This window comes from Chinchilla lanigera, unplaced genomic scaffold, assembly GCF_000276665.1.
Source record: "Chinchilla lanigera isolate Chin_1 unplaced genomic scaffold, ChiLan1.0 scaffold00001, whole genome shotgun sequence".
NCBI lineage: Eukaryota > Metazoa > Chordata > Mammalia > Rodentia > Chinchillidae > Chinchilla > Chinchilla lanigera.
Window position 1 is genome coordinate 33,706,271 of NW_004955402.1, and position 18,776 is coordinate 33,725,046.

Below are 18,776 nucleotides of genomic sequence, written 5' to 3' on the forward strand. Positions count from 1 at the left end.
AATTAATTGGTTGCAAAGTGCATATCTAATTACAACATCCCGCCCCTGCCACAGCGATGCTCAAATGTTAATTGTAACATATGCATCTCAATAACCGACGGAGGCACTTAATGCAGCATTAATAACGCCACCCCCCTCCCGCCCCCAGTGCATACACAAAGCTCCCCTTTATCTGCCATTAGGACAGGCTGCGCTTTAAGCGTGGAAATCCTCATCCTTATAGCCTTCCACACTGTAAAACCAAGCGCGGACCATGCCTCTATCCTCAGCCCTCCCCGCCAGAGAGGTCCCCACCCAAGCCGCGGCAGAGCCAGGGCATCGCTGGGTGGCAAGTTTTAGCGTCGCTAGACTGAGCTGTCTCGGAGGCTCAGGCTAATGCTTTGCGCGCCCGCGGCACCCCGCTCTCCAGGGCCCGCCATCCCCGGAAAGAAAGGCGAACTACATTACCCAGCAGGCCTGCCAACGCCCTCTTTCCTTTCAAGTCTGCACGTGGCCGGAGGGGGAGGCGGGACCTGGACGTCACTCTCCTACATTCTCTTTCCCTGTGTCAGAACGGGATCGGTTTTTTTCCCTTTCCTCTACTCCCTCCCCCCTGCCCGCCCCTCCCTCCCTCAGTCCCTTCCCTCCCTCCCTCCCCTCTAGGCTGGGTCCCTGCGCCGGTGCGCCGGGTCCGCTCCGCAGCTGGGACGCGCGGAACTCGAGGCAGGAGTAGGCTCTTCGGAGCCGCGTCCCTCCCTTCCCCTTCCCTGCCCCCTTCCCCCACCCCGACGCAAGCTTGGAGCGACAGCCAGAGGAACCCCGAGGTGAGCATCCTTGTCTGCCCTCCTCTTTGAGTGGTCTCCGATTGCGGATCGATTCAGGGGCCTGGGAGGAGGGCTGAGTGACGCGCGCGTGCTTGTAGATAAATCCAGGAAAACCGCCCCAAACAATTAGCCCCCTTCCCCCTCTCTGCGTCTCAGCAAGCCGGGTGTCCGCACTGATCTACCGTCCCCTCCTCCCCTCTGTAGGGGACTGCTCTCTGCGACCTCGCCCCCTCCCTGGGTTTATCCCACTCCCTGCCCCATGCCCCGCCCGGTGGGGAGCCGAGGCCCTGGAGCTCCCTGGCGGAGGGGGGCTTGTGGGGGACGCACGGCTGGAGCCCGACTCGCGTTGGAGCTGCGCGCGATGTAGCTACTGTCATGTGCCGGGTTCCGACCCGGGAGGAGAAAGCGGGCGAGCCCGATTCCACTCCCTTTTGTTTTGAAGCCCGCATTTGCTGCATCGAGCAGTTGGTCTGGTACCCGGCAAACTTGCAGCTGTTGTGATCGCGCTCCGCCGAGGTAGGCTGGTCGGGGCCGCAGGCTGCAGCACTCCGGGCTGCCGGCTGGAGGGTCCCCGAGAGTGTTCCTCCACGCCGCCCCTCCCTGCCGTGGTGACAGATTGTGTCTGTGGCAGCGGCCGGGTGTGAGAGTGTGTGCGCGCCGGTCCCCGCGTGCCCGGGGATATCTGTGGTCTAGACAGGCTGCGACCCCTCCCTAAGTCCCGGGTGAGCCTGCGGCCGCGGGGGGCTTCGGGGCCGGGGCGGGAGTGGAAGCTGAGGAGGAAACCGAATTGGTGGATCTGCTGGGTGGCAGTTTTGGCCAATCCCTAGGGTTGTAATTCTGTTGGCTTTTTAAATGATTACTCCCGTCGCCGCGGCATGATCGGGCCTGGGGACTAGATACGCCCAGCGGAGCAGGGGTTAAGTTGACAGGCTCTGGGAGCCAGCTCTTGGTGGCGAGTGACCCGAGCGGCTGCAGGGTGGGCTCCAGCTCGGCTTCATCAGGATTTGGGCAGGCGACTGTCAGGCGCCGGTAGTAGGGGAGAGCGGGCGGGGGACCGTGGCTTGGCTTGAGGCGGCGATCTGGGGTCCCCGAGGATCGCGTGCTTGGATGCGACCCGAGGAGCAGACCCCGGCACCGCGCGCCTGAGGTGGGTAATTCCATTGACGTTAAAAGACAATCAGGAATCCAAGCCCCTTGTTTGACCTGTGTTGGCTCTGTTTGGTTTCACGGAGTTTTCAGGGTTTGGGCTGGGGGTGTGTGAGCAAAAAGGGGGCGCGGCGAGTAGAGGGGAAGGATGGCTGACGGCGCCGCCGTGCGTGTCCCCACCCGGAGGAGTGAGGCGTCGCCTCCCCCGTCCAGGTGTCTGTGTGTGTACACATCGCTTAGGCGTGGGGTGGGGGCGGGGCAAACCGCGGCTTAGTGAGGACCCGCGTGGGCCCGGAGTCCCTGCCTGCTCGGTCTAACAGCCCCTAGTTGTCCTAGTTGGGCAGATGTCCTGTGGGTGTCGGCGCGCCCGGGTTACCTGGGAAGGAATGGGCCGGGTGAGACCCTTGGAGTCGCGCGTGCTTTGGCAGCCGTGGGGGAATTCCTCGTCCGCGGCGCAGCCCCTCCCTTCCTTCCTCCGCGTCCCCGAAGCCCCTTTAACCTGAAGATTGGGGAGGGGCTGCGCCGCGGGCTCTCGTGTGTGGACGCCCCCACCACTAGCAAGTTGACCCTTGCACCAGAGTGCCCGGCGGGTGCGCTGTCTTTGCAGTTGGAAAGAGAATCTGCGCACTCTGTCCCCGCCCCCCAATTCTTCAGTCTAAGGACTGCGGGACTCAGGGTCTGCCCCGCCGCCCCAGCCTGGGCCCAGCCCGCCACAACCCGAAGCCCAGCAGACCCACTCCGCCCAACACTCTATCTTTGCAGCCCGAGGATTATCTCCCGGGCTGGAGGCCGGAGCGACGCAGAGGGAGGAAGCCGAGCAGCTGCGGGCTCCGCGGCGCTGGAGCCTCCACCGGGTGAAAGTGACACAGCAAGAGCGCTGTCTGGCCTAGCCGGAGCTCAGGAAGGAGCCGCCCAGAGCACGGGGAGTGGCGCCGCCTGCCCTGGCCGGGCTCCTCCTGCCCCGCTCTGGGGCTGGGTCCCAAACCTCGGGAATCTCGGCTCCCAGCAGGCAAGGGCCCCGAGAGGAAATTGCCCGGATTTCAAGACAGATCAATTATAGAGGAACTGAGTGCCGGGGACAGAGGCTAGAAAGGTGGCCAGGATGCTCTGGGATCTGAGTAAACTCCCTTCGAGTGTTTGAAACTGGATTCAACTTAACCAACACAGATCATCTTGTTCCTTGTGTCAAGTGTCCACGCTGGGTAACAAGGCTCAGAGGCAGTAATTTTGTAAGGCGTGCTGGGTAAAATGTCATCTGTGATTAGCAGATTGCTGAAATAATAATGTGTTTCTATGGCTTTACAAGGTAGCTCCCCTCCCACCCCTGGCCCCGTGTCACTTCATTTCCTAACAGTATCCTGCGAAGTAAGGGTTTGTCAACCCCATTTTACAGATGAGCACACTGAGGCTCAGAAGTGACCTAACTTGCCTAAGGTTTCTCACTAGGGAAGGACAACTTTCCTTCCTCTGTGATTTCTCTTCGACGCTTATAGCTTTGAGTGACCACTTTTTTTGAGGTTGGGTTTTTGATTCCTTAAGAAGTACTGAACCTAAAATGGACATAAATTATGGTGGTACTTATTCTTTTTCAAAACACTTGATTAGCTAACAGCTCCTAATTAAAGGACTGAAGTATTATCACTCATCTAATAATTAACTGTTGGTGAATGCATATCAGCTGTGATATACCCAGTACACGCCAGCGTATAATAAATGCATTTTCTATGTACATGATTACACAATACATGACCATGTTCACATAGATGTGTTCATGGACTTCTTATTAAAGCCAGGGTCTGTTCTTCAGCTGCTAGCTTCACAGCCATTAGATTCAAAATGTAGATCCCTGAGAAACCACCCCAAACTATTGTCCCTGTCCTCCTCCCCAAGATAGAGAAGTCCAGAAATCAGCAAAGACATTGCCTTCATGAATTTCCAAGAGTTCATGTATTTGATGATTCTCAGACACAGCCTGGAAAGATTTTAGGTTTGGCCAACTAATCTACTAATCTTCTACTTACTCACAAATATGCACTGGCCAGGACAAGTTTGTATACCTAGAAGTACGCTCAAGAAAATTTAACACATGGTCTCTGCCATGTGTTAGATTCTGAAAGTGTTTTCCAGCTGTAGAGATAAAATTCCAGCACGGGCTTATTAAGTGCCTATTCAGGCCAGACACGCTACTTGTTTGGGGTACACAAAGGTAGTACAGCAGCAGTAGTGCAAGGCAGTAACAGAGCCTACAAAAGGGAACAAATCATAAATATTTCAGAGCACTCACCCTGGGGCTCAGTTTCACATATGTTGGCTGCAAGGGTCCATGGATAGATGCAACACAGAGAGGCTTGTATGTTCCCATTGCCCTGGATTTCTGGCTGTTTGGAATCTCCCCAGTGGGCCCAGAGGTATGTCTTTCTGAGGAAGGCAGGCAGCTGGTGAGAACTTACCCTGAAGCCAACCAACAGGTTCCTCTGAGTGTGAGGTGTTCTGCATGGTCCCTCCCCAGCTGTGGTGTGCTATGACTCAGTGGAAGCTATGCTTTGGTCAAGGTCTCACTCAGGCCCTGGCTGGGTTTCATCATTTCTGTCTTACAGGTTTGTGCAGATGTTTTAGTATGCGGCTGCTTTTTGTCTGTTTCCATACTCACTTATATAATCCTTAACAGTGGCCTCCAATTTCATTTCAGTTTTGGGGTCTGCTGCCTTTGTTTTAAGGTTATATGATTTATATTTCAGATCATGAAAAAGCAGGAGGTGAATGGCTAGAATGGAGTAAAAAATCTTGTGCTCAGAGAGAATAGAAGGTACAGACAGGCAAAATGCAATTTTTGATAATTCTTCAAACTTGGTGGCATTTCTGCATAACTTACCTTTTTATACTCTTTGGAGAGGGGCTCCTTTCTTTCTGCTCACCTGTGGGCCTCTGAGCTCAGCTACATAGCTTCAGGCCTACATTTTCTTCTGCTTGAAGCCCAGACTGAGCTGTGGGCAGAACAAGGTGAGAAGAGACTCAGCCCTGGATCCTAGGTACTCAGGTTGGGTAGGGCCTTACAGATAGGGTAATGTCCATGTGAAGACTTCAAGGTCCAAGGTCAGAGGAAGCCCTTGACAGAGTGGGGCAAGAAATCTTGGATTTTTGTATGTCATCTAATCTTTCTCTATATCATGTATTTTATGGAAGAGAAGTTGGGTCTTTATTTCTCAAAGAGAACTCTCTAACTTCTCCCTTTTCTCAAATTCTGATAAAAGTTCTAGAGTACACTTTTAGCTTGAGATTGCTTTCCTTGTAGACTGGCCCTTTCTGCCTTGTGTTTCATCTTTGGCATCTGGGAATGAACAAGGGCATGCATCTGGGACAGGGGGTGGGCCTTAGGCCTTCTAGCACTCTTGTTTGGTCTATGTCCTTGTAGCCTTGAGGTAGGGTCCTTAGTAATCTCCTGCAAGTGTCTACTAAGCTGTTATGTCTTTGCATTTCTCCTAGAAGAGGATCCATAGATACCATTTGATTCTCAAGGACAAAACTGCTGGTGGGGGAGGACATTCAGGTTGGACAGGTGGTTTGTTGGCACGGAGACTAAAATACTCTGTACTTGATGTGGCTTCACCATTTTCACCATATTTCATACCAATTGCTCCACGTAGAATGCAATATCAACCTGTGAAGCTGGCACTGACCCCATTTTGTATTTGAGGAAACTGAATCTCTGTGGTTAAGTCACAAATAAATGGTAGAACAGGGATCCAAACCGTGGTCTTCAGACCTCAAACTCACTGCCTAGGATTGAAGTGGTGCACCATCTGGCATTTCATTACAGTTTTGTGAGTAGAGGGCCTTGAACCTTTCAGAGCTTCTTTGTGTCTACTGCTGACTTGTATCCAGCTATGAAGCCAGACTTAACTGCTAACTAACCCAGGGGTTATGAAGGATGAAGGACGGGAGGCAGTTTCCATAGCAACAGTATGTAAAATGAGCCTGGTATGGGTTGATTTCATGGAAGAGATGAATTTGGGTGCAGGTCTGAGTGAGTAGTGGAAGAGGTTTTAGGCTGCAGCACAAAATGGGTAAAGGGAAACTGTGTGTGCATGGGGTAGGATGGAACAGACCAGAGAGGTTTGATTGATGTCCTGCAGTTAGTATGAGCTTAATAGTTACTGGGCTATGTTTCTATGCTGTTGAGGGCTCTCTACGAAGCCCTGGGCTACAGTAGTGAGCAAGGACAGCCCCTGCCTCAAGGAGCCCACTGTCTAGGAGGAGAAACACACTCTAAACTCTTACATTCAATATGAATGCCATAGTAGAGGAAAGCCTGAAGGTATTTCTACAGCAGCATGATATTGGGCACTGAAATCAGGGAAGGCTTCCTGAAAGGGGGCAACTGGGGAACCAAATCTTAATGGAAGAAAAAGAACTAGCAAGAGAAGGTACAGGAGAAGGGCATTCAGGGAGAAGGAATGGTGCACACAAAGGAGAGAAGGCCTGAGGCTGCCTGACTGTGGGAAGGAACAGCAAGCTGTGAGGTCAAAGGCAAGGGCAGTGAAGCAGGCAGTGCTCGGAGCTGAGGAACTTCCTGAGCCTGGCAGAGGACCTGGCTTTTAGCCTGCAGGTATGGACTGGAGGAAGGGACTTCAAGCAGAGTAGGGGTGTGCAGCCACGGATCAGAAGGGCCTGTGGCTGGGAGCCGGGGGGCCACTGGGCTGAGGAGGCTGCAGGTGGTGTCCAGGTCCCAGGGGATGGGCCCGTAACTGAGGTTGTGCACCTAGCAATGATCTGAAGCTTAGATGTCAGACATATTTGAGGGGCACAGTCTGCAGTGATTGCTTGGGTTTGGGGACAAGGAGGAGCCCCAGGGACCCCAGACTTCTGGCCTCACTGATGGATGGCACCCTCGGCAAGAAGCTTGGGTTGCTTGTGCACGTCTCCTGGGCTGGGGGGAGAAGGAAGATCGTGGGGAGTTCGATGTCACAGGCGTTGGATTGGAATCACAGACAACACAACACATAAGGCAGAAGACGGAGGACGGAGCGTGGGTAGGAGCCACAGCTCCCGAGACTGGGGAAACCTCTGCTGCAGAGCGTGTTGGGGTGGGGACTGCCATAGACAATAAGAGCAGACCTCTTCCTCCCATTGTCAGAGAATCCTTTGTCATGCAGGGCTGCTCTTCAGGGAAGCCAGGCAGGATGCTGTGTCATGCTGGAGGCCCAGCTGGCAGAATCCAGCAATAGTCATCAGGCTTCAGCTGGAAGCATTAATTAGGGGAGAGGAGTTTTTGTTTAACACCCACAAGGGGAAGGGCCCTGTCCCAGCCCATAGGGGTGTGAGTATAGGGTGGGGAACATGGGGGCCTGCTTCTAGGAGCAGGTGGTATAGCTGGGGAGACAAGGCATGGGCACAGGAAGCCACCACAAAAGCTGTAACAAGCTGGGCAGAGAGTAGAATGCAAATTAGCCAGGGGAGCATGGCGAGACCTCTGTTCAGGCTGCAGTTCATTGTTCCTGGGCCCAGGCCCAGTCTTTTCATGTTTGAATCCTCAGGACCTAAAACAGCCTGGTGCATAGAGGTGTGGGGCTTCAAGTGAGGCTGTGTGGGGACGTGGTCTGAGTTCACTGCTGAGGGTGGGAGGTCAGCCAGGAAAGGTTTCCATGAAGAAGTCCAAAGGGGGCATCCCAACACTAAGTTAAGGGACTTTCCATACCATAGTGAAATGAAAATCTGGGTACCTTCCAGCTACAGAGCACCCAGAAATGCCATGAAAGATGTAACCAGCATCCTTTCAAAGAAGAGCCAGGTGCACAGAATGAAAGGGAGAGTGGCAGGCACTCAGAGGCAAATGGGGTTGGACATAAATTCTGCCAGGCTTAAGCAGGGGTGATACTGAGGGGCAGCTACTGGCCTCAACCCGAGAGTGGGGGTTGAGTCCTGACAACTGTCTCTTCCAGGCCTAGAAATGAGACCAGGAATCTGAATGGAGATCCTTGCCTCAACTGGGACCTGGTTGTTGTAGTCAGGGGCTTGCAAGGGGAACAATACAGGATACATAATTTATAGAATTACTTTATAATAGTCGCCCAAAAAGTCATATACAAAAAGAGTGCAGGAAATCTGTCCACACACTAAAGACCAAAGAATCCAACTCAGGGCCTAGATCCCACCATAATGTCCTGCATGAGTTCAGCTGAAGACCTAGAGCCTATAATGATGCCCCCCACGAGGCCAGCTAGAGGCCAAGAGCCCATGACAATGCCTTACGCAGCCCTGTTTAACAGATTTGTGCTGGGAAGGCCCAAAGGTCAGTGGCAGAACTAGAAAGTCTCTGCCAGTGGGATGAAGGATCTGTGCTAGCAGGCGGAGGGATCTGCACTGGAGTCAGGAAGTGATGCTCAAAGTAAGAACCAGAGCTCTCTTAAAAAGTACTACAGCCATCCTCAGTAACAGTGAGGTCCCGAGCTCCTCTGATGATGAAAACTGCCAAGTCCATATCAGGAAAGCCAGTGTGATAATCTTCTCCAGGACACTGGACAGTGCACCATCTTCCCCTCCGGAGGCAGAAAGCGATGCTCAAAGTAAGGACCAGAGCTCCCCCAAAGTGAACTATAGCCATTCTCAGTGACAACAAGATCCCGAGCTCCCCAAATGATGAGAACAGTTGAGTTCATCAGGAAAGCTAGCATGACAAGCTCCTCTAGGAAAACCAGCAGCTCCCTATATATTCCTAACAGCTTTTCTTCTCCAGTCCTCCTTTTTATTTTGTTGGCAATAGTCCTCAGGTGGGCCTCCGACACCTAGCAACACACTGGTATAGTTCAGCTGGGTGTTACAAGTTGACCACCAGTTGTCAATCCACCACGCTGGTGAAGGCTTGTGTGCCTGGAAAAAGAGTGTGCTAGACCTCTACCCATCAGTCTGGGTGGATGGATTTATTGTCTTGATCTGGATTTGAGAAGGGAAGAGTAGCCTCTAGAAATTAGAAACCTTGGACCTGTTAGGCTTTGGATGTCATCTGGAGGCCACTGGAGGATGAATTAGCTTATAAAACCTTGGGACCTCCCAACTGTGGGCTTGATTCATTCAGAGGCCTCAGGAGATTGCGGGTGTCTTCACTCTTGCCTGACTTAAATCTTCCCCTTGGAGAGATGTGCCACGGCAGTGTGAATGAGTGAGTGGGGTGAAGAGGGCTGAGTGGGAAGGTCAGAGCCTATTCTCCTGCTACTTGCTCAGGGTAGGCCCTCACAGATAAGGCACCTTCTAGGCTCCCCATAAGGGGAATTCAGCAGTTCCAACAGCTGATGCTTATCCAGACCGCAGGCCACCATGGCCTCCTCATGCACCGTGTCTTCCATTCCTATGGTTCAAGCTTGGGAGTAGTCCTGAAGGTTACCTGGCCAGCCCTCCACTTGGTGTGGGAATTCTGGTGCGAGCAATCTTGGCCCACCTGGGAGGTGGGATGCTGCCATCTGAGAAGGCTGCTGGAGCTGGGAGGGCCTTTCCTTGAGCCTCCGCCACTTCCTGACTAATTCAGTCCCCACAGCTCTCCTGAGCCACAATTTCTAATCTTTCCCTAGTCTTTTTGTTTCTGCTAGAAGAGCCTCAATTTGTTAAGCTTTGACTGTGAGAATCAGTCAGTTTCTGTCGTAACCTGCTTAGCACAGAGGGAGCTTGTGAAGGTAGAAGTCAGACTAGATGAGCTAGCGGTGTGGGCACAGTCCATGGTGTGAAGTTCTGAGCGGCCCCAGTGCTTCTCCAATCATGAGAGAAGCAACAGCACTCACAAAAATCCTTCTTCCAACACCCAGAACACCTTTCAACATATGAGTAAGTGACCTGGGAATTCTATGTGGGAAGCTGACATTTAATGAGTGTCTATTATGTGCCAGGCTCCATGCTGGGCACTGTTTATGCCTCACTGAATGGAAGGAACTTCTGTGATGAATTAGATAGAGGGACAATGTGGAAATTCCTAACAGTGGTGTGATAGGGAGCTCGGAAATTATTCAGAAGGGACGCGTATACTTCCATCTAGGGTAAGAGCTGACACGCTTCCTGTGGTGTCTGCTTATAAGACTTTCCCTTAGGGTAGGCAAGGTCCTGATGTCACCTCCCTGGGAAGCCATACGCTTGGGGCATTTGCTGAGATATGAATTTTGACTGTGAGATCAAAAAAGTGGCCTGCTATAGAAGTCACACCTCAGACTGTCCCCAACCAGGGTGGTGTTCAAAAGTAGCTTTTAGAGCTTGAGTTTATCTGTTTCTTAGTCTGTCTACAGTGCCATAGGCTCCTCTAGGACAAAAATGGGCTTCTTTATCTTCCATCTTTCTGCCTGGACAGGATAGTTGGTGTTGGTGGCTATGTGGCTTGTGTGTTCGCTGGGTACATGTTGGGTTATGAAGAGCTGAACTGCCTATGAGATGAAGTTGCAGCAGACTGCTGGATGCCCAGATGTGCTCTGCCACTTTCTGCAGTTTGCTGTGCTGACACGGGTGATGGTGAAAGTCAGGGATTCTGGGAATGTACCTAACTACCTCTCCTCTCCCTCCAAACATTGCTCTTAGTTTGCCTTAATCCTTTTGACTTAATGCTCTTGCCTGCTAACATCTGGCTCAGGTCAGCAAGCATCTGTGCTGGATTGGGCTCTGTGAACAAGGAGAGAAAAATGGAGTGAACTGAACAGGGCCTGGCCTCTGCCTCCCATCTGATGGCTGAGACAAAAGCGCTTCAGGCTGGCACAATGAGTGCTGGGAGAGGAGCATGCAAAGTGCTGAGCAACCAAAGGATAGTTGCTGTGCCAGTTTTTGTGCAAATGGACAGTCATGCCAGAATGCATGTGTAGGCTGATACTGTCCTGCTCAAATGAAAGCTTATGGCAAGAAGGCCCAGGAGGGTGTATACATGTGCGTCACACCATGATTAGTGTATCTATTGTTTGTACTGCAGGGTGCACAGGAGGGGGGTGGCGTGTGTGTGTGTGTGTGTGTGTGTGTGTGTGTGTGTGTCTCATATGCAAGAGATACTGGCATTTCTCAACATGTTTTGCTTAAAAGGCTAGAGAGCGGTATCTGTGGGCACTGTAGACTTGGAAATCAGACATGGCTGTGTTTACAGCGAAAGGCCTCTACGTTATATCTCATCATGATCTCTGTTGTGCGCTTCTGGGTAGAAGTATGGAGAGATAAAAACCACTTGGCTTGTAGGATGTTATTGGGAATACTGGACTAACAGTGGCTTTAAAAACAAAATATTTCAAAAAAATCAAGGTATTTTGCTGGGCATATTGGAACATGCCTATAATCCTAGCTACTCAGGAGACTGAGATAGGAGGATTGCCTTGGCAATTTAGTGGGACCCTGTTTCCAAGTAAAAAGGGCTGGCGTATAGCTTAGTGGTAGAACATCCTTGAGTTTGATCTCTCATACCAAATAAACAAACAAGAAAGTATTTCAACTCATATAGCCAGAAGTCTAAGGCTATCAGGAATTTTAGAATTAGTTAATTCAGTAGATTAGTGATAAATTTAAGGGCTCATCCTAACATACATTCTAGAAACATCCTAACAATCATCCTAACTGATTAGGACCCCTTGGGTTTTGATAAGTTGCCCAGGCTGGCCTTGAACTTGTGATCTTCATCACATTGTCCTTTGTCTCAGGCTTGTCCACTCATAGTATGGTTGCCACTCACAGGCATCAGGCTTCCATGTAACTGTATCTAAAGTCAGGCAGGAAGGTAAGGTTTTCCATCTGTGTCTTCATTTTACTGTGGATGAGGGACCTTTCCCAAAATTCCCCTGCTGGAATTTTCATCAAATCTCATTTAAAAGAAACAAGTCAATAGCTCTGGCTCAGCTCTAAAGCAGGCTGAGAAAGCAAGTCTCTGGTATGTTTTCTGCCTCATCAACAGTAAGTATTTGGATCATCTTTCCTGTGTTTCTGTTTATTGGGGAGGTGGCTTAGTTGCTTTCTCATTGCTGGGACAAAATATTCAATACCCATAAGTTAAAAGAAGAAAGGTTTATTTTGGCTCATAGTTTGTAGAGGTTTCAGTTCATAGTTGGCTGGTTCCTAAGCAGGGCAGCATGGCAGAGGGGCATTGCAGAGGAGAGAGTCCATAGTGTGGCAGGTAGGAAGCAGTGAGACTTCCTCCTGTTTTCTCCTTTTATTCCATCTAAGCTACAAGCCCATTGTTGGTGCCACCCACCTGGATTGGTCTTCACTCTTTACTTAATCCATCACCCACAACTAGAGCTCTGCCAAACCCATCAGTGGACTAATCCAGTATCACATATCCATGATCCAGCCACCTCCCACAGCTACACCTACGAACACATGAGGCTTTGCTGGGGGACATGGATATAAGCCATAACAGGAGGGGCTAAAGTTCTTTTGGTACTAGATGATTGAACCAAGGGACTCATATGTGCTAGGCAAGTTCTTCACTCCTGAACTATATCTCCAGTCTTTTTTCTTTTGTTTTGAGACAGAGTCTTGATAAGTTTCTCAGTCTGGCCTTGAGCTAATGATCTTCCTACCTCAGCCTCCCAAGTAGTTAGACTTACAAGCATGATGGCAATAAAAATATAATTTTTTATACATCAATGAAAACCACCCCTGGCTCTGTCAAATGCCAGTCTGCATTCTATCACTGTAGTTTTGCCATTTCTAATAATTACTTCTTAACCCTAAGCCTGATGCTGGGACATAGGATCTGCGTATCTTGTGGAGGTCTTTTATGTGCTCTCAATGGGTGGGTTCTGTGTTTCCTGCCCCCAGAAATCCCTCCACTTTGCTGCCACTTACAGAGTTCTCTCCCAAGTAGAGAACTGCCTAGAGGCATGGAGACATGCAGCTGATGGCCTGATCAGCAGGAGGGGAGATCTGGGGGCCCAAGGCACTGCCCAGTCAATGGGCGAGAGCAGTTCTCTTTGCAGTGGCTTACTGGAATGAGAGGAGTGGCTTCTCAGCCATGGCTGGAGCACATGTGTCTTGCCAAGGGAGTTCTCTTGTTCATACACCCAGGTTCCAGGACTGTGAGGCAGTAAATGGGGGTAGTGTGAACCCTTCATTTGGTAATACTCTGTTATGGCAACAGCCCTAGATGCTGACCCAGACCCCATGCTGAGGGCTTTGCCCTGGGTATAGATTCTTAGCATCTTTTACACACACACCCAGAGGTCAGCCTCCCCTGGGTTGCTTGTGGAAGCCAGGTTATACACCCCAGTCCACATGACCCCTAAGCCTGGATTCTGCTCTGTGACATGCTGTGATGGGCAGCAGGGGCCAAGGATGTCTGTAAACTCAGGACTGACAGGTGGTGTGTCTCCTGAAGCCCTGGGGTGATACAATGATAACTTTAAAAACCAGACAAGTGTTAAGGATTAAAGTACTTAGTGGATATTCTATGTATATTACCTTATTTAGCCTTCACAACTTCTACTTTGTAGATGAAAACTGAGGGCACAGAGATGATAAGTAATTTACCCTAGGTCACACCACTAAAAGTGTCATAGCCAGTTTCAGTTCAGCTTCGCCTCTTAATCCTCACATATAGGGTCTGACGAGTTATGCTGAGGTCCCTTGTGAGATTTTGAGAAGGTCACTAGCCTTATGCCTAGCACAGGTGACCTGGGAGATGCTGGGCATGTCACCTCACATCTAGATGTTTTCTGCTTGGTGACCTCCGGCCTTGTGTAAAATCGTATCTAAAGTCCTTGCTCCTCTTGTGAGGTTCCCAGTGTCCCTTCCTCTGTAATGCAGGCTTTATCCCTGGAGAAGAAAGAATCCCTGTGCCACTTCTGGCATTTGCCCACACCTAAGCTTCAAAGTGGCCTGACTTGGCCAGCTTGGGTTGGCAGCTCCTTCCCTATAAAATAATTCAGCAAGGTAGAACAATCCCGCCCTATGGCTGGCTGTCCTCAGCCTGTTGAGGGAGGGTGTAGGCACTGCAGAAGTGTGGGGAAGGGTTGCTGGCGGGATGTTGGTGAAGTTTTCTCCCTCTGGGGCAGACACGTGGCCGATGGCAGCCTGGTGAGCACATAGGGAAGCCTGCCCCACGAACAGTCCGCCTGGACACCCATGTGAGCCAAAGAGCTCCATGTCTCTAGTGTTGTCCTGTTTCTATTGCGCTAAACCCAGGTGGCAGCAGATGAGGGTAAGGAGAGGCAGATTATGTGGTTCTAAGAACGCATACTGAGAAGAGGACCACCAGAAGAAGAGGGGACCAATTGTCAACCTCTGCCAGCCCAACTCTGGGCTTATCCACAAGGTCTTTTCCAGATTTTACTTACCTTATCAGAGCCAAGTTTGCTTAATGAGCCTGTGATAGATTTAAAACTAGGAAAGCAGATGACTGTCTTTCCAAACCTCCAGCTTCCAGGGGTCTGTTGGGCCCTGTGTAGCTCTGAGCCCCTCTCAGACTCTACTATTAGGACGTCGGGATGAGGCCCCCGTTTTCTCTTCACAGGGTAGGTGGGTGATCACTATAATGATGAGTATCTCCTCGATTTTTGCTGCTCTTGGGGCCACGAGTATCATGATTCCTGGTACACTTGTGGCTAATAAACTAATTCCAATGAGGACATGTGGAAAGAAAACACAAGTGACCTGGCTAAGGTCACATACCAGACTTGGCAGTGGAAAAACAAACAGAACACCCACCAGTTCTCTGAACCATGCCCTCCTAGTCCTCTAGGATGGAGGGTGTGGAAGTTTCCAGATTCCAAGACAGTTATGTCTCTGCAGGAAGGTATACCCAGCATGCATGGTCTATTTCCGGGCCCAGGCCAGTGTCACCATAGCATCAGTTGCCCTTTGCATGCTGGTGTGGCATGCTGGAATGAACAGGTTACAAACACCCTGGAAGGGTGGTGCAGTGATCTGTGAGGCCACTAAAGGATCCAGGAAGGAGGACCTTCCCAAAATTTCCCTCTTATTCCAGGGGAATGACCAGAGTCAGGCCAACCAGTGACCTTCCTTGAGACTTGCCGAGTGGGAGCTAGGAGAGAAAGGTCTTTCCATTCCTGAGGGCACCCCACATGAAGGTGAAGCCTGGCAGATTTGGCCACATCTACTGCAGTGGCCAAGAGCCCTCTTTAGAGAGAGAACAGAATACCAACGCTCTCTAAAGAAAAGCAGAACTGGGACCCAAGAGGTAGCTGCCCAGTTTCATCTTCCTCAATCTTGGTGTCAAGTTTCTGTGTTAGATTTTATAGTTTGTTTTATTTTATTTTTATTTTTATTTTTTGGTACCAGGAATCGAACTCAGGACCTTGCACTTGCCAGGCAGGCGCTTGTGCCACTAAGCTATATCCCCGGCCCTATAGTTGGTTTTAGATGTCTCTGGCTGACCACACTGGTCAGTGACTTAAATTACACATATTTCTTTCTTCTCAGTTCTGGAGGCTGGAGGCCCAAGATCAAGGTGAAAACTTGGGTTTCTGGTGAGGGCCCTCTTCTTGATTTTGAGACGGCCACCTTCTGTGTGCTCACGTAGTCTTTCCTCTATATGTACATAGAAAGACATAGCTCCCTCAGGGCTGGTTTTTGTTTGTTTGGTGATATTTTATTTATTTATTTTAAAATTTATTTTTAGTATGAGAGAGTGAACTGAAGGTCTTCATACTTTGCTACATCCCCAGACCTTTTTAAATTTTTCATTTTGAGACAGGGTCTTACTAAATTGTCCAGGATTTTGAATGTGCATTAAAGAAGAAAAACCCACAACTAGTACTATGGAACTTGTTATTTTATTATTGCTTAGCAGGAAGCTGAGTCTCATAAAAAGTCGATAGAGAGTCAATAACAATGTCATAACTTGTTCCCAAGTATGACAGGAAACTCCAAGGTAGTGGAAAATGCTGCATAAGAATTTTGGCTGGGTTTATGTCATGTGGCACTGGTAGAATTTTGAATCATATATGTCCAATTTCAATGCATGGCTGCATCTTTTTATTGGACAAATATGGGTTCCTAAATATTCATTTACATAAACCTTTTATATGTATGATTATTATTTGAATTCACAAAAAGTGATCATTTAAAGACACTGTTAATAAATATTTTGTAAAGAATCCTCTTGTCCAGTTTATTTCAAGAGCATCTGTTTTGCACATTCTGTTTTGTTTTTTGTTATTTTGTTTTGAGGTACTGGGGATCAAACTCAAGGTCTTGCATATACTAGCCAAGCACTCTACCACTGAGCTATAGCCCTTAGCCAGCACATTTAGACTTTTAAGCAGTAACTAGGATTTTGATCCATAGAAACTTCCTGGTTGGTACCTGAATATCTTCAGCACAAGGGCAGTTGCTGTTTTCAGTTGTCAGAATGATTATCAAATGTGTTGCCATAAACAGTGTTCTATTATGATGTCCATCTTCCAACCAATAATAAATACACTAATCCAGAAGGTAACTGTGGTGTGCGCTTGAGTGTTACCTCATTCCAGTGATGCAGGTTTGCTGCTCATATTAAATCTGTAAGAGTCAGATTGGCATTGAGGTATAACCACTTGGGACACTGGATGCTGCACTTTCCAACCAGAACACCCTTGTGCATCTTGTGAGTGATGGTGATTGTATTTCTCAAATTAAAAATCAAGATGCATGTTTGAATATTTGAACTCAGAACTTGTCCCAGCCATTGTCTTTTATCTAGCCAGGGACACTGAGGCCTCCTTTTCAGATTTGTTGCTGTCAACAACATATGTCATACATATTTTTTTTAAATTTTTGATAGAAAAATTAGCTCTACCTTCAGACCCTGCTGACAATTCCTCCTGCTAGTTTCCCCCAAAATGACTTAGCTTGTTTATTAGTATCACAGAATGTTAGTGTGGGGCCTGTATCCCATCCACCACCACCCCAAATCCTGACAAACAAAAGAACATTTTCTGATGTTATGTGTGCAAGCAGATAGGTTTATGGCCTGAGCAAGTGATTGAAATTTAAAAGCCTAATTACTGGTATCCTAGTTACTATGGTCACATAGCACACTACCCTGAAGCTGCCTGGTTTAAACAACGGTCCCTTATTCTGCTCCTCCATCTATGATCTCAGCTCAGCTCACTGGGTTCAGCTTGTGTCTGCTCTCCACAACATTGGTTAGAATACTCAACTGGGCTAGCAGGTCAGGATGGCTCATCCCTTGGGGGCTGTTGGCATGAGTGGGCTACTCTACAAGGCTGCTTGGGCTTCTTCACAGCATTGTAGCTGGGTTCCAGAAGAGACTGTCCTGAGAAATGGGAAGGAGAGGCAGCTGATAGCTTAAGATCTATCCCAAAACTGGTCAAGTATCCATTCTACATCCTATGGGTCCAGCAGTCATAGAGTCCAGATTCAAAAAACAGGCAATGACCCTACTCTTTTATAGGCGCAGTGTCCCAGAATTTGAAGGCTATATTTTAACCACTGTAATGGTTAAAATATTGTGTCAACTTGAGCAGTCTGGAAGCTTAGCTAAGTAACTCAGCAGTTCTATATCGTAGGGTGTAGAGGACATGCCCTTACTGCTCTAGGATATTAATTGTGTCAACTTGAGAAGTTTAGAAGTTTAACTAAGTGACTCAGCAGGTGGCCAGGGTCCTCACTTTGTAAACAGGCTGAGTCTGTGCAAGAGGAGGGCATGGAGATGGTGTGAGTGCTACACCCATTCAAGGGTGGATAGCCTGCATACAATAGAAGGGAGGAAAATACGCTTGTTCTCCCCTTTTTGCTATTGTTGCTTTGCTGTCTTCCACTGCCATAAACGGTTGCCCCTCAGCTATGCCACCCTATCTTGGAGCCAGGCTGATTAAGGACTGAAACCTCCACAAACTGTGAGCTAAATAAACCTTTTCTTCCTTAATTTTGGGTGTCAGGTATTTTGTCTCAGCAAGGAGAGAAAAGTAACTAAGACAGCCACACACGTGGTCTTACCGAAAAAAGCATCTCCTTCTTTCTCATAAGCCTTCACAGAGGTTTCAGTTCATCTTCTGTGGTCTTTTTTGTGGAGGGATGAAAAAAAGAAAGAAATGTTTATAAAACATGATTGGCATTTTTTGAACTGAAATTGTCTTGCCTGAAGCCCTTTTTATGTTCCAATTCTTTAAAAAGTACCTCCCCTTATTTTGGGTGTGTAATGTTTCTCATTTAATCAGTCACTCCCAAAATTTGCTGAGATACTGATGGACAGACTGCAGGCCCTTGCACTTCTAAGATGGAGCCATTCCCAGCAAGACCAGGCACAGTGCAAGCCCTCTCAGAGAAACGCCCCTGTGGCAAGACTCTATGCCAGCTGCTGGGGGCTATGAGGATGGGTTAGTACGCAACTACTGAACCCCCACCTTCTGGGAGTGCTTGGGCATCCTGGACTGATCGAACGCTGATGAGTACACTAGAATGCTGAAGGATCCAAGGTGGTAGCCAGAGTCTGCACTAGAAACCAGGAGACAACGTCTAAGTGACTAGCGTCACTTTTTCTCAGGCTGTCATTGTCACCTGGTTCAATGGGTGCATGTCTGTGCACGGAATGAACCATTTGCTGTCTCTGTCTTCCCAGGCATTTGATTTGAGAGGGTACCCTGGCCTAGCACAGCCACAGCCTGGGTTCCATCTTCATCAATAATCTCTCCACTCTGTTTTCCTCATCTATAAAGTAGGGAATTTAGTCCAAAACTGGCAAACTATGGCCTGTATCCCAGTCCAGTGCCAGGTTTTAGAAATGAAGTCACATGTGGGCTTTTTTGTGTGTTTATGGTGGCTTTCGACTAGTTGCTACAGAAACCATGTGACCCACAAAGCCTGAAATATTTACTATGTGTCTGTCCACTGATAGAAAAGGTTTCATCACCCTTATTTCTT

At 49.0% G+C, this 18,776-nt stretch overlaps 1 protein-coding gene across 4 annotated transcripts in view; it reads left to right on the forward strand.

Annotated features, from left to right (window-relative positions):
• The first annotated feature begins 553 nt into the window (after positions 1 to 553).
• Positions 554 to 18,776, forward strand: part of Ctif (CBP80/20-dependent translation initiation factor) — a 279,653-nt gene continuing 261,430 nt past the window's right edge. The window contains exons 1-2 of one of the 4 annotated variants that reach the window (XM_013510556.1): positions 554 to 803; positions 1,246 to 1,319. The gene's annotated coding sequence lies outside the window, so the exon portion shown is untranslated. The remainder of the gene's footprint in view (positions 804 to 1,245; positions 1,320 to 18,776) is intronic. The other 3 variants (XM_005372899.2, XM_005372901.2, XM_005372902.2) reach the window with 3 other exon arrangements.